Source organism: Trichosurus vulpecula, chromosome 5 (assembly GCF_011100635.1).
Source record: "Trichosurus vulpecula isolate mTriVul1 chromosome 5, mTriVul1.pri, whole genome shotgun sequence".
Taxonomy (NCBI): Eukaryota; Metazoa; Chordata; class Mammalia; order Diprotodontia; family Phalangeridae; genus Trichosurus; species Trichosurus vulpecula.
In genome coordinates, this window is record NC_050577.1 from 137,277,582 (window position 1) to 137,289,583 (window position 12,002).

Here is a 12,002-nt window from a genome sequence, read left to right on the forward strand (position 1 = left end):
CAACATACAAGATTTATATGCTCCTTGAGCAAAAGACTATGTCTTATCATGGCACCTTGACTACAAGTGCCTAACACCGTGTGTTGTATGTGTTAGGAATTTAATATTATCTCATTTGATTCTCACAACAACTCCATTAGAGACAGATTCCATTAGAATCTTTATTTTACAGATAAGGGAACTGAGGAAAAGAGGTAAAGTGAATTGCCTAGGGATATACAGCTAGTAAACAGCTGAAGCAGGATATGAATTCAGGTTTTCCCGATTCTGAGCCTGAAATTCTTCAGCAGTGGTGTTAGCCTCAAATAGAAATAGGGGATACTAACCTATACAGAAAGATCCATGCGGGTTTCATATTGACTTAATTTTAAAATCTAATATTATCAATGTTTTATTGCATTTTTATTTGTTTTGTTAAATATTTCCCAACTTTCATCTGGTTTGGGCAGCGCTCAGGAGTGTTGTTGGTTGCATGCAGGCTATGAGCGGCACCTCTGACACCTCAGCTCCATGCTATGTAAATGCTTCATTTGAAAAATAGTATGAAATGTATGAGAGTTTGCATTCAACAGCAAATGATATTAATTTCCACCTTCACAGCTGCAAGCTTACCTGCAGGGATTATTTCTTTACAGACAGTCATATATAGAGTTTATAGAAGAAAAAACTTCCTTATATAATGAGAAAGTTGGTCCATAAATTAATCCTAACTTTTATTTTCCAAATGATATTTAGAATGACATGAATTTGTAGTGAAGAATAAGAGACCAGAGACACTCTTCAAGATACCTGACCACAAAGAAGGTCTGTGAATCCTAGGTATATTTCATACAAGCTCTATAGTAATACCTTGCATATAGCAGGCACTTAGTTAAGTACTTATTAAATTAATTTATGCAACAAATATTTATTGCATGCCTTCTATATGTAGAACAATTCATGGTCCATTACATATAGAAGGGAATCTAAATATAAATGATACATACACTCTGCCTTCAGGAAGTTTACAAATTAGTAAATGAGACAGTTAAGGTGGTAGTGAGAAGTATACTACAAAGAGAAACAAATCAAGTACAAGGAGAGAGATATCACTTCTGTTGGAAGTTACACATGCCAGCAAAAAGGCTTCATGGAAGAGGTGACATTGGGTAGTAGGGGGATGAGGCTCCAGCTGCAGGAAACAGTACAAAGGCATTTAGGTGGAAGCATGTGGGGAATGTTCAGGGAAAGGTAAATTGTCCAGTGCAGCTAGAGTTTAGGATATATGCAGGATACATCAGGGCAGGTGGTCATGGCAAGGTTGGAACAATAAATTAGAGAGAAATCATTGGTGGTCTTGAATGTTGGACTAAGAAGTTCAGGCTTTATTTTACAATAGTCATTGCAAGGGTTTTAAGTACGAAAATTACGTGATTAGAAATGTGTTTTTAGGAAATATAATTTGGTGGCAGTATGCAAGACAGATTGAGGCACTAGAGGTAAAGGGACAAACTGGATGCTCCTTGGCTTCATAGTCTTCATCAACTTCCAAGGAGGAATTAAAATTTGAATTTAAATGATCAAAAATGTGTGTACAGTTGTTCTTTACCCCTTTAAAGAAAACGCAATGCCACACTTTGAAGTCAACTGGAGCACCACATTCTCTTTGGTTCCTTAATGATGGACTATTAAGTGTACTTAAAATATTTATCCATATATAATTCATGGCCAGAGAAGAAAAGATTAGGGATTTTTAAAATAACATTACCATTAATGCTTGGTTACACGGGTGAATGCAGGGATAAGGGGGTTGTAAGAGGAAGAAAAGAGAGGAAGAACGGGAAAAGGAGGGGGAAAAGGAGAGGAAAAGGAAGAGGAGGGAGAATTAATGTAAGATTTTAACCATTTACAACCCACTAAGTCTGTCTGGTATTTTGGGTAAAGCTGTTTAAGCTAAACTTTTTAAGTGTTGATTCAAACATAAGTATTTTTAAATGTTTAAAACACTCCAGTCCAAGAGGATAGCAGAGTTAAATCAATAGCAAATAAGCAAACACCTGATAACATTACTCCAATCCAAAATAGAAAGCTGGATTTTAGGATTGGAAGGAATATCTCTTTAAAAAAAAAATGATAGTTTGATTTTTAAAAGCCAACAAAATCTATTGACAAAAGTTGAGAAGTGCTCGTAACTTCTATTGTAGCATTGGCAGAAATGAAGGTTTGCTCTCCCTCTACTGGTTTTGTATTTAAAATTATCAAGGGTTTTCTCAACATATGACATCAGTGGTGACGTGGAAAGTAATGCCACCCCATTCATTGTAACAAGTCTGGCACAGCAATAATATTTTTTGTTAACTCCTAATTAGTATAGGTGACTATTTTAAATTTGAGAAACTATATGCTAAAGCCACTAGGTTACATACAATTTTAACCTATAAATTATAATTTACCTTTGAAATAAGGAAAGCAGTTTCTGTCTTAAACCAATGTAAAAGGATATTATTTTATTTATCACATGATGTAGTTATTCATATAGTTATCTAGCATCTTTACTGCAAAAGTCAAATAAACAAGTAATTTGAAACCGCTAATTGCACACAGTAAAATATAGATATAGATAAAGAAAATGAGTATACAAATAAAACATCTGTAATGATCATGATATCTATTCAGTTAGAAAATGGAATGCTTACAAAGAAATACTATTATTCTTTTTCACAAGAAAATTAGAAACTAAGAAGATAAATTTAAGAAGAGGCAGTTTTGTCACATTTCAGACTGAAAAATTATTTTTGTATAGACTTATGAGTACACATTACAATGTGTTAAAGTTGAAATAGCACATGGGGATCAATGTTTTAGATGAATTTTCTGCAAGATTATAGAAGAGTTTCCATGGGAAAAATTCCTTTAGAAAAAGAAAGGAATATTCTACTATGTCGGTTCCTAGAGATGCTCTACTTACAACTTCCACGTCTCTGTGACCACTTCATGAGTCCATTTTACATCCTAAGCAGGAACCGCATTTATGAAAAATGATAGTACATATGTATGTACAAAATATATACGTATATCAGGCAACTAAGTAAATCATTGGAAATATTTTTCAAATATAGAATGTTTACCATCTAGAAATGGTTTTCTTATAAGATCAACTAGCTTCTTTTTAATTCTGGAAGAGAAGTTATGATTACTAAAATTGGTAAGCATGAAGATGAAGATGATGATTTATTTCAATCTACTAGTATGGAAAATGAAGAATTTAAGTCTACTAATTAATTCATTCTAATCTCTAAATAGATGACATCAACACCTCCATCTTGACCTTTCTGATTTGTGGTCCCATATCTTAAACTGTTCAGGGAACATAGGATTATACACTTAGAGTCTGAAGGCACTTAAGAGGCCTAGTATTGTTAATTGATTTGCCTATGATGACAAAGTTAACAATTCCAGGATGGAACCCAATCATTTAATCAATAAACATCTACTGAGTACCTACTATGTGCCAGGCACTGTACTAAGTGCTGGGGATAAGAGGCAAAAGACAGTCCCTGCCCTCAAGAAGCTTACACTCTAGTTGGAGAGATGACACGCAAACAAACATATACAAAGCAACGTATATACAGGATAAACAGGAAATAATTAACAGAGGAAAGGCACTAGAGTTAAATGGTGTTGGGGAAGGCTTCCTTTAAAAGACTGGATTTTAGTCGAGATGTAAAGGAAGCTAAGGAGATTAGTAGACAGAAAGGAGAATGTTCCAGGCATGAGGCAACCAGAGAGAAAGCAGGTCATCTGACTACAAATCTAGCAGACTTTCCCACGCACTTCACATTCTACCTGAATATCCCAGGTTATCGCAAATTCAAAATATTAAAAGAATAGTTGATCCTCCACTTCACCCTGACTTCACTCTTTCTTTAGTGACATTACCATTTACTCAGCTTCCCACCTTCAAATTCTTGGAGTTTCAATTGAATATTTTCTTTCTCCCCCACTTCTTATAAATCATAAGTTACCAAGACCTGGGAAATTCTCCCTCTGTAATATCTGTCTCATCTTATCCCTCTTCTCTATTTCTGTGCTAACCAATTGCTTATTAAGTAGTTTGAACTCCTCTGCATGACATTTAAAGGCCATCATAACATGATGGCATCCTATCCTTGTATCTCCCCATCTTATGGTCTATGCTCTAGCAAACAGACTATTTTTTCCCCTGAACCAACTATATATATATATATATTTTTTTTTCCTCTTTTATGCTTTTCTTATATTGTATTCCTTCTTATTGAAATATCCCCTCCTTCCCTATAAGGATAAAAGCTTCTTGAGGGCAAGTACTGTTCTTTGCATTTCTAGTACTTATCACAGTGCTTGGCATATATTAAGCCCTTAATAAGTGCTTATTAATTAACTGATTGACTGGTAAATTCCTATAGATCTCAAAACATAATTCAAATGGCATCTATACTCATACTGCTACCTAAAGCCATGGTTGACAGCATTTCCTTTGGTCTCTCTTGTGAATGCAGGACTGGAGGGTAGAGTACCAAACTACTCCCAAAGCCCTCCTTTAGAGATGGCAGACACTGGACTTTCCACTCATTCTATTCTGCATCTGCTCCAGTACCTGGTACTTCCAGTACCTATTCCATAGAACAAGAAATTGGAAATGGAGCATCTACAGGAACCAATGTAGTAGAATGTTCCTTTTGGTTTTTATAAAAGAATTTTTGCCATGGAAACTTCTCTCCCCACCCCACCCCCACCTCCACAGCTTTTCCTGCCTCCTTCTATTAGATTATAAACTCCTCGAGTCCAGGGATTGCCTTTCTTTCTATTAATTGTATCCCCAGAGCTTAGCACAGTACCTGGTATATAATAGGCACTTAATAAACGCTTATAAGTTTGGACTGAAGCCTTCCCAGACAACTCATTTACCAGCCCACTCCTACCACAGCAATAAACTCTTCCCCTCAGATCTTACACAGCAACTTCTTTTATACTTCTTTAATACACTTAATATACATTGTTATTTATTATGGGAACTCTTTCTCACTAGATAGGATGCTTAATCAGGGAAAGGACCATGTTTTACTGAAACTATTTCTGCCATACTACCTAGCAGTGTTTTACACACATGACACACTTCAATATATGTTCTCTCATTAATTAAATTGAATTGATGAATAAAATGTTTCACTTATCACTAGTGTTCAGCAGCACATAACTTTATCTCCTTTATTACTTTAATAATGCACTTCACAACCTTTCTGGGCTAGGGAGCCTCTTCCTGAGTTGCTTTGGCTGAAACAAAAAAAATCACCTAGGAATCTTCTGGTGACTGAATTATTCTAGCAAAATTTTATAATATCAAGAGCAAAGGGCTTAGAGATAAAAGATCTTGATTCAAATTCTGGGATAACAGATTCATGAAGTAATGCGCCAATAACTGAATTTCTCACAGTTTCGTCATCAGTAGAATGGAGATAGTACTTCAACTGCCCACCCTCACATGACTATAGAAGTGCTTTGTAAACCCTAAATTCCCAAATTTTTATGTTTACATGTATCATAATGATAACATTAAAGTCCTATACAGTTATCCTTTTCACATGGCAACTTTTCTCCATCATGGTTTTGACATATCATGGGTCAGCATAAGAAATTAGATAGGAGTTTGGGGGGAGTTTTGTAGAAGCCGCAAACGATATGCGAAGGTCAGCAGACAATACAAAGCCTATGACCAAATAATTCAAATGTTACAATAAGGTGCTATAAACACCCCATAAAAGAAAAAGAAAAAATTCAGACTTCTCTGGTGTGAAGGGAGGGCCAAAACGTTTTACAGGGATTTTCCAGATAGAGGGCAGCACTACAGGATAACTGTATAATTATTGCTATTCTCCCTGACTTAGGAGACTGTAGTGCTCATAACTTACCATTAACTTTCTTCACTTGTTGTTTTACAAACAAGCTTATAAACTAACTCAGTGTTGCTTTTGGCAGCCATCTCTCTCCATTTGTCAAGTCAGATATTTGCTGACTAAAGCCCATTTTGAGCATTTTTTGCTCTCTTTGATTTGGCAGTTAATTTACACAGGTTAAATTTTTGGATGAAATTATTATAGTTGGTATTAGTCAAATTCTGTTGTACATGTCTCATTTTTAGTTTCAGTTCTTATTTGTTCAAATGATTCACGGTTAAGTTATAGCAGAGAGATACATATTAAATAAAGGTATTGCCCACTGTGATGGAGGAGATCTAGCTCAAAGTACAGATGGAGGAGATATTCCATGTGAACAGGGAGACACTGCAGTGTTTCAAACCTCAGAACATTGAAGAGGCTCCTGGAAGACACATGATATTATTCAAAGAAATTCAGTCTGACCACCTACATAGAAAGACCAAATGGATGACTCCTAGCAATTGCTCAGGTTTCAAAATGCATGTGCATGTATACTTTATTGAATTATTCTAGTAGTAAGTATATCTGGGGACAGTTGAGGGAAAAAGGGTAAGGTCCAGAGTTTAATAAGAAAATGGGCAGGATGGCTTTTAGGAAATTGCAGAGCTCTTTTACTAACTCGAAGTTTCCCATAAAAGCAAGGTCCACCATTTCAATACTAACTTTTTATGAGTGCTCTTAAATGGTAACAAGATTTAAAAAAAGAAAATTATTACAAAGATGGCAAAGGAGAGGATGGTGATGAACCTGTGACATGAGTGAAGGCATCACCAAGGAATTAAACGAAAAGAGAAGATGGACTGGTCACATGGCATGATAAAAAGACAACTGGTGAAGAGTCAGAGCACTCTACTATGATGCTCATGAGGTCAGGAGAACTCAAGGATGGCTTCCAGCATGTTGGGTTGACTACTGCTGTGAACTTTTAGAAGGGCATGTACAAAAGTTGCACAAGTTGGGCAGGAATAGATTTCTTGAGATCTTTGTTATTAAGAGGCAACCCTCAAATCAATGAGCTCATGGTTCTGTTTTGATATATTGATTGCTGTTGCTGATTTTACTATTATCATACAGTCTATCCCAATAGGCCCACAATTTTCCAGTGAGGTAGATCGCATGAGAACTTGTGTTATGGTGGCACAATATCAGAGAACTCAGGGTCCCCATCTACACATAATAAGCCACCAAAATAGGAACTGAGTCCAAATGCAATAGGTCACAGGAAAGACTGGTGTTAGCAACAACCTTTGTTAATTTTGTTTGCCTTATAAAGTTTGCAGCAAAGTTCACTCTTAGAAAGCTGCCATTGCTTACTGTATGTTAGCAAAGAAATCACTCAATTTTCATCATTTTGAAGTAATGTCTCAAGTATTCTAATATTTGATTTTCATAGGAGAATAGAATTTGTTAACTATAAGTTACAAATTCCAATTATTCAAGTGATATTTACTATTTATTAATTCATTGTGTAAATTATTTCAAAGACAAGTATAAATTTATATATTTAGAGGTTTATATTTTTTCCTTCCTTTGAGACATGAAATTTATAAACTATAATTTATTAGGTGATATCAAATATTTACTTTTAATTCAGTGGTCTCCTCTCTTTCTCTGTGTCTATCTCTGTCTTTTTCTTTCCCTCTCTCTCCTCCATCTGTTCTACTCCCTCTTTCCCCCTTCCCCAATTCCAAGGTATGAAAAAAAAATTACCATTGTGGTGGGGAGGTTGATCAGAAGATAATCAATATGAGCTCCCACTCATCCATATACTGAGACTGCAGGGCATGAAGCTTTGTCAGAAAGTGGAAACTTTCCATGCAGCTGGTATGTACACTAGCCCCTTACTCAGCAACACAGGAAACTTCTGACTGGTCCCAGTAACTGAGGCTGTATGGATGATTATTAGTGGCTCACACTTAGGAGGAATGAGCTCTTGTCAGAGAAATTCCTTTCCTCCAATTTTCAAGGTACAGAAAGTGCTTAAAAAAAGTCCCAAGGGACAGAGTCATTTCCAAAGCTCCTTTTATAGAGTACAGAAAAGGGAGGTTCTTTGACAAGAATTCATTTTTCCTGATTTTTCAGTCACCAGACTGCAGTTCATTGTGTCAATCCACCCCCAGTCCAGTTAATCCTGATCATCTCTGCTAAACCAGCAATCAAAATATCAACAAATGACTCTTTATCATGATCCTAAGTTTACTTGGAGAGTTACCTAATTTCCCATCAAAAGAGAAGGCTTTGAGCCTTGGAAAATAATCACTGGTTAGAAAAAATATTATTAGGGCAAAAACTATTTCTTTGAGGACTAGTTTTCTCTGTTTTTATTTAGTTTCAACTAAACACTTCAGGGAGCTTAACTGCACCATGAAATAAAACTAAGAAAATTATATGCTAAAATGTAAATGACTTTTCTATTTTTTAAGTATCTTTACACTGCTACATGAGATTTCACATAATATTGAATCACATATAAAAATAGCACATCTTAATGATTCAAAAACAGAACAGTGAAAAACAAGTCACAATAAATAAGGTAGGTGATATACTAGAGTGAACAGGAGCTAGACTTGGAGTAGAGCAGACCTGGGTTCAAGTCCTGCCTCTGAAACATACTGTGTGACCATGGACAAGGCTCTTAATGTTGAAGTGTTCCAGATAACTCTCTTATAGGTTAAGTTGCCAGTCAACACAAATAGAAAGAGCTTCCCATCAGGACTTCCTTACCATGGTGAAATCAGACGTGGGCACCAACTCCTCTTTCATTCCACACTCTCCTCCCACCCCAAATAAAAAAAAATTACACAGTAGTCTCAACTAATACAGCTCAATACACATTTTTCAAATATAATAATAGGGACTATTCTTTCCTTTTAACATTGACACTTTAAGTTCATTTTAACACAGACTTCACTATAATTTTCAAGACTGCTATAAGCAAATATAATGGTTTCACAAAAATTAATTGATAGTAATGGTAAACATTTTTAATCACTGCATCATTTCTCAAATGCTGGTAAATGTGTACAAATAAAGAGATACTAACTGAAACATTTGTGTTGTGACAGAGAAAGCTGAATATTTAAAAACATGTAAAATAAATCTGCCTATATTCACACTGCTAATTTTGTGCAGATGATTTGCTATAAGCAAATACTCTTATGGAAACCTGTGCTGATATCTTAGAAATATTACAAAATGGAATACTGGGAGAATCATGCATAAGAAAATTTCTTGTCTTCATTTGCATTAGCAGACATTAGTATGTTTACATTGCTAAGAATATAAAGTAGTATTCTGGCTATGAATAAATGTACTATTGTCTGTCAAAATATTCCACTGACAAGGGTAGAAAATGATACTCATCTTTCATAGACAGGTCCTTATTTTTAAACTGAACACATTTGGGAAATACTGGCCTTAGAAACAAACAATGTCAAAGTTAACAAAAAAAGGTTCACACCTTGGAAGAATTAACCAAGAACCATGCCGTCAAAATTTAAAGCTATTTACACATGCCTTGTGAGAATGAAAAACCACAAAGTTCTCACACACTTCAAGATTTCATGCCTATAAAAACTTCAAGTGGCCTTGGTTACTAATCCTAATGAAAAAAAATTCTTTTTTTTTTGGTTAACAGTTCAATCTAGAGAAAAAGGGTATTTTGAAAAGAAGAATATCATTTACACTTTGTTCAACTATACCTCTCCCCAACTTATCCCTTAAACATTACTAACTCTTACCAGTAGGCAGCACTGTTACATCTTTTTACCTCTTACCAATGTTAATGTTATACAATGCCATCTGCAACTTATTACACATTATCTGACCTTTTCTTGCATTCTAGCCTCATTATTTTTGTTTCATACTATTTATCTCACAGATTTTCTTTTTTCCTACAAGCAAAATTAGAGCTAACATTCATTTGTTAGGTACGTTAAGCACTGGATACAAAAATACAAAAAAGAGATGGGATGGCACTGGGGGTGGGGGAGAAGATTAAAGGGGTTACTATCCTGTAATTTGATAGCTTGTTGCTCTATATTTTAAAAGAGGCTGGGATGATGTATGACGAGAAAGTCTTTGACTAAATGAGTTCAGTCTTAAAAAATGTTTTTCTTATGTTTCATGTAAAAATATTTCATGTAGAATATTTATTCAACATGAAAACAGAATTTAGAATATATAAAGACTAACACCCATCATATCATAACACTGAATTTTCTTCTTTACAAATTATGTTTGTTTACTCCCTAAATTCTAGTCTATCAAAACCCAGAAGGAAGAAGCAGAAAAACAGTTCCCTTTTAAAACCAAAACACCAAGTCCATCAAAAGGCATATGCAAAATTTTAGGTGTGGGGGCGGAGGGACCCTTTCCCCTAAAACTTCCCACATAAACAATGCATCTTCCACATCTTAGTAGCACTCCACCAGACCACATAAGATTCTATCCTACTTTAAAACCCAAATTATAATTTTCTACTTCATCAAAAAGCAGTGAAACGTAAAATGGGCCAACATCAAAATATAACAAGGAAGGGAAGATAAATTAAGAGAAATTCATTGGTTTTTTCACTAACTAATCAGAGATATACCGAAAAGGACCTTTTAAGTTTAATGATACCTGCTCATTAAATGATGCTAAACACTGAAATACCACGAACAGCAGGGAATTTCAGTTTACATTAGAGAAAAAAAATAAAAGGGTAAAAATGACTGAAGTTGGTCATTTCAAGCTGATAGGGCACTTCAAATGAATAACAGAAGAATAAAAGAGACACTCTAGGTTAAATTAGGTTCTCCTATTCCTTTTCTTGAAAGTGCTCAACTTCACAAATTTTATTTGAATTAACTAACCTGCTAAAATCAAAGATTTGAATAGGGGTAAAGTTAAACAAGCAACCACACTTCACAGTAGTTTACCCATTATACAACAGATGAAATCTCAATATTAAAAAGGATTTTACTTTCTTAAATGCATATCTGTTCTGCAGTCAAGTAAACGATGCAGGAAAAAATGCACCAAGATTAGACACACTTAAAATTGAAACTAAAGATTTATTTGTAGTCATTTTGCTTCTTAATATGCAAATGGACATTTCTTGTATTAAAAACTAACAATCATTGTACTTTCTGTGTCATTTTTGTTAAAAAATGTAATTTCACTAAGTCATCCTGATTATTTTTCACAAATTATATACATATTGCACACATGTATACACTCCAAGATAGCTTTCCCCCAAATACATTTCATACAACATTTTAAAAACTGAATGAGCTTTTATTTCTTTTCATTGTAAAGAATACATGGCTACTGGAAGGCTATCGGCAAGCAGAATGCGACACTAATTCTCCGTTTTCTCATTTACAAAAGCCAATCATGATTATTTCTCTAGTTTTTATAAAGCTAGTCGCCTATGATTCTAAGCAGAATTCTGAAGACAGAGGTGATTTTTTTGTGGATTTCCCTTAATGAATTTATTTCCCCTTTTAGTACCTTTCTCTCCCACATTTATTCCAGGTACCTCCACTCAGAAAAAGGTAATGTGGTAAAACAATCCATGTTAAACTATTGGTGACTATTACCTTTTCTGGCAGCATATATACTTTAGAAAGGAGAAGAGAGGGGTGGGGAGGGACGGAAGGTAATGCTTAACTGAAGGAAAAATTCATTTAATGATGGAAATAGGGGATATATACATGTCTAGCCAGGAATCCACTAGTCGGGGTCCCCTAAGGACTTTCTACTGTCACACCTCTTTGAAAAGCACCAGTTCTTTCAGTCACCTTGTGTAATATTTTTCTTAAACATATTTATTTTACAGGAGTTGAATTCACTGCTTATAAGAATTAGGACTTTAGAAGGCACCTAGCTATTGTTTGCAGAAAAATTAGAATCTCAAAGGTGAATGGAACTTAAGGTATAATTTAGGCTAATTTGCGTTAATGCACGCACCTCCTTTACTATATCCCTGACAATACATTATCTGCTTGAAACAGCATGAGAAATGGGGAACTCACTACCACCTAAGGTAGCCAATTCCATGTT

At 34.9% G+C, this 12,002-nt stretch overlaps 1 protein-coding gene across 1 annotated transcript in view; it reads right to left on the minus strand.

The window, feature by feature from the left end:
• The window catches only part of FOXP2 (forkhead box P2), a 698,983-nt gene that overhangs the window by 314,016 nt on the left and 372,965 nt on the right, over positions 1–12,002 (minus strand). The window lies entirely within an intron of this gene.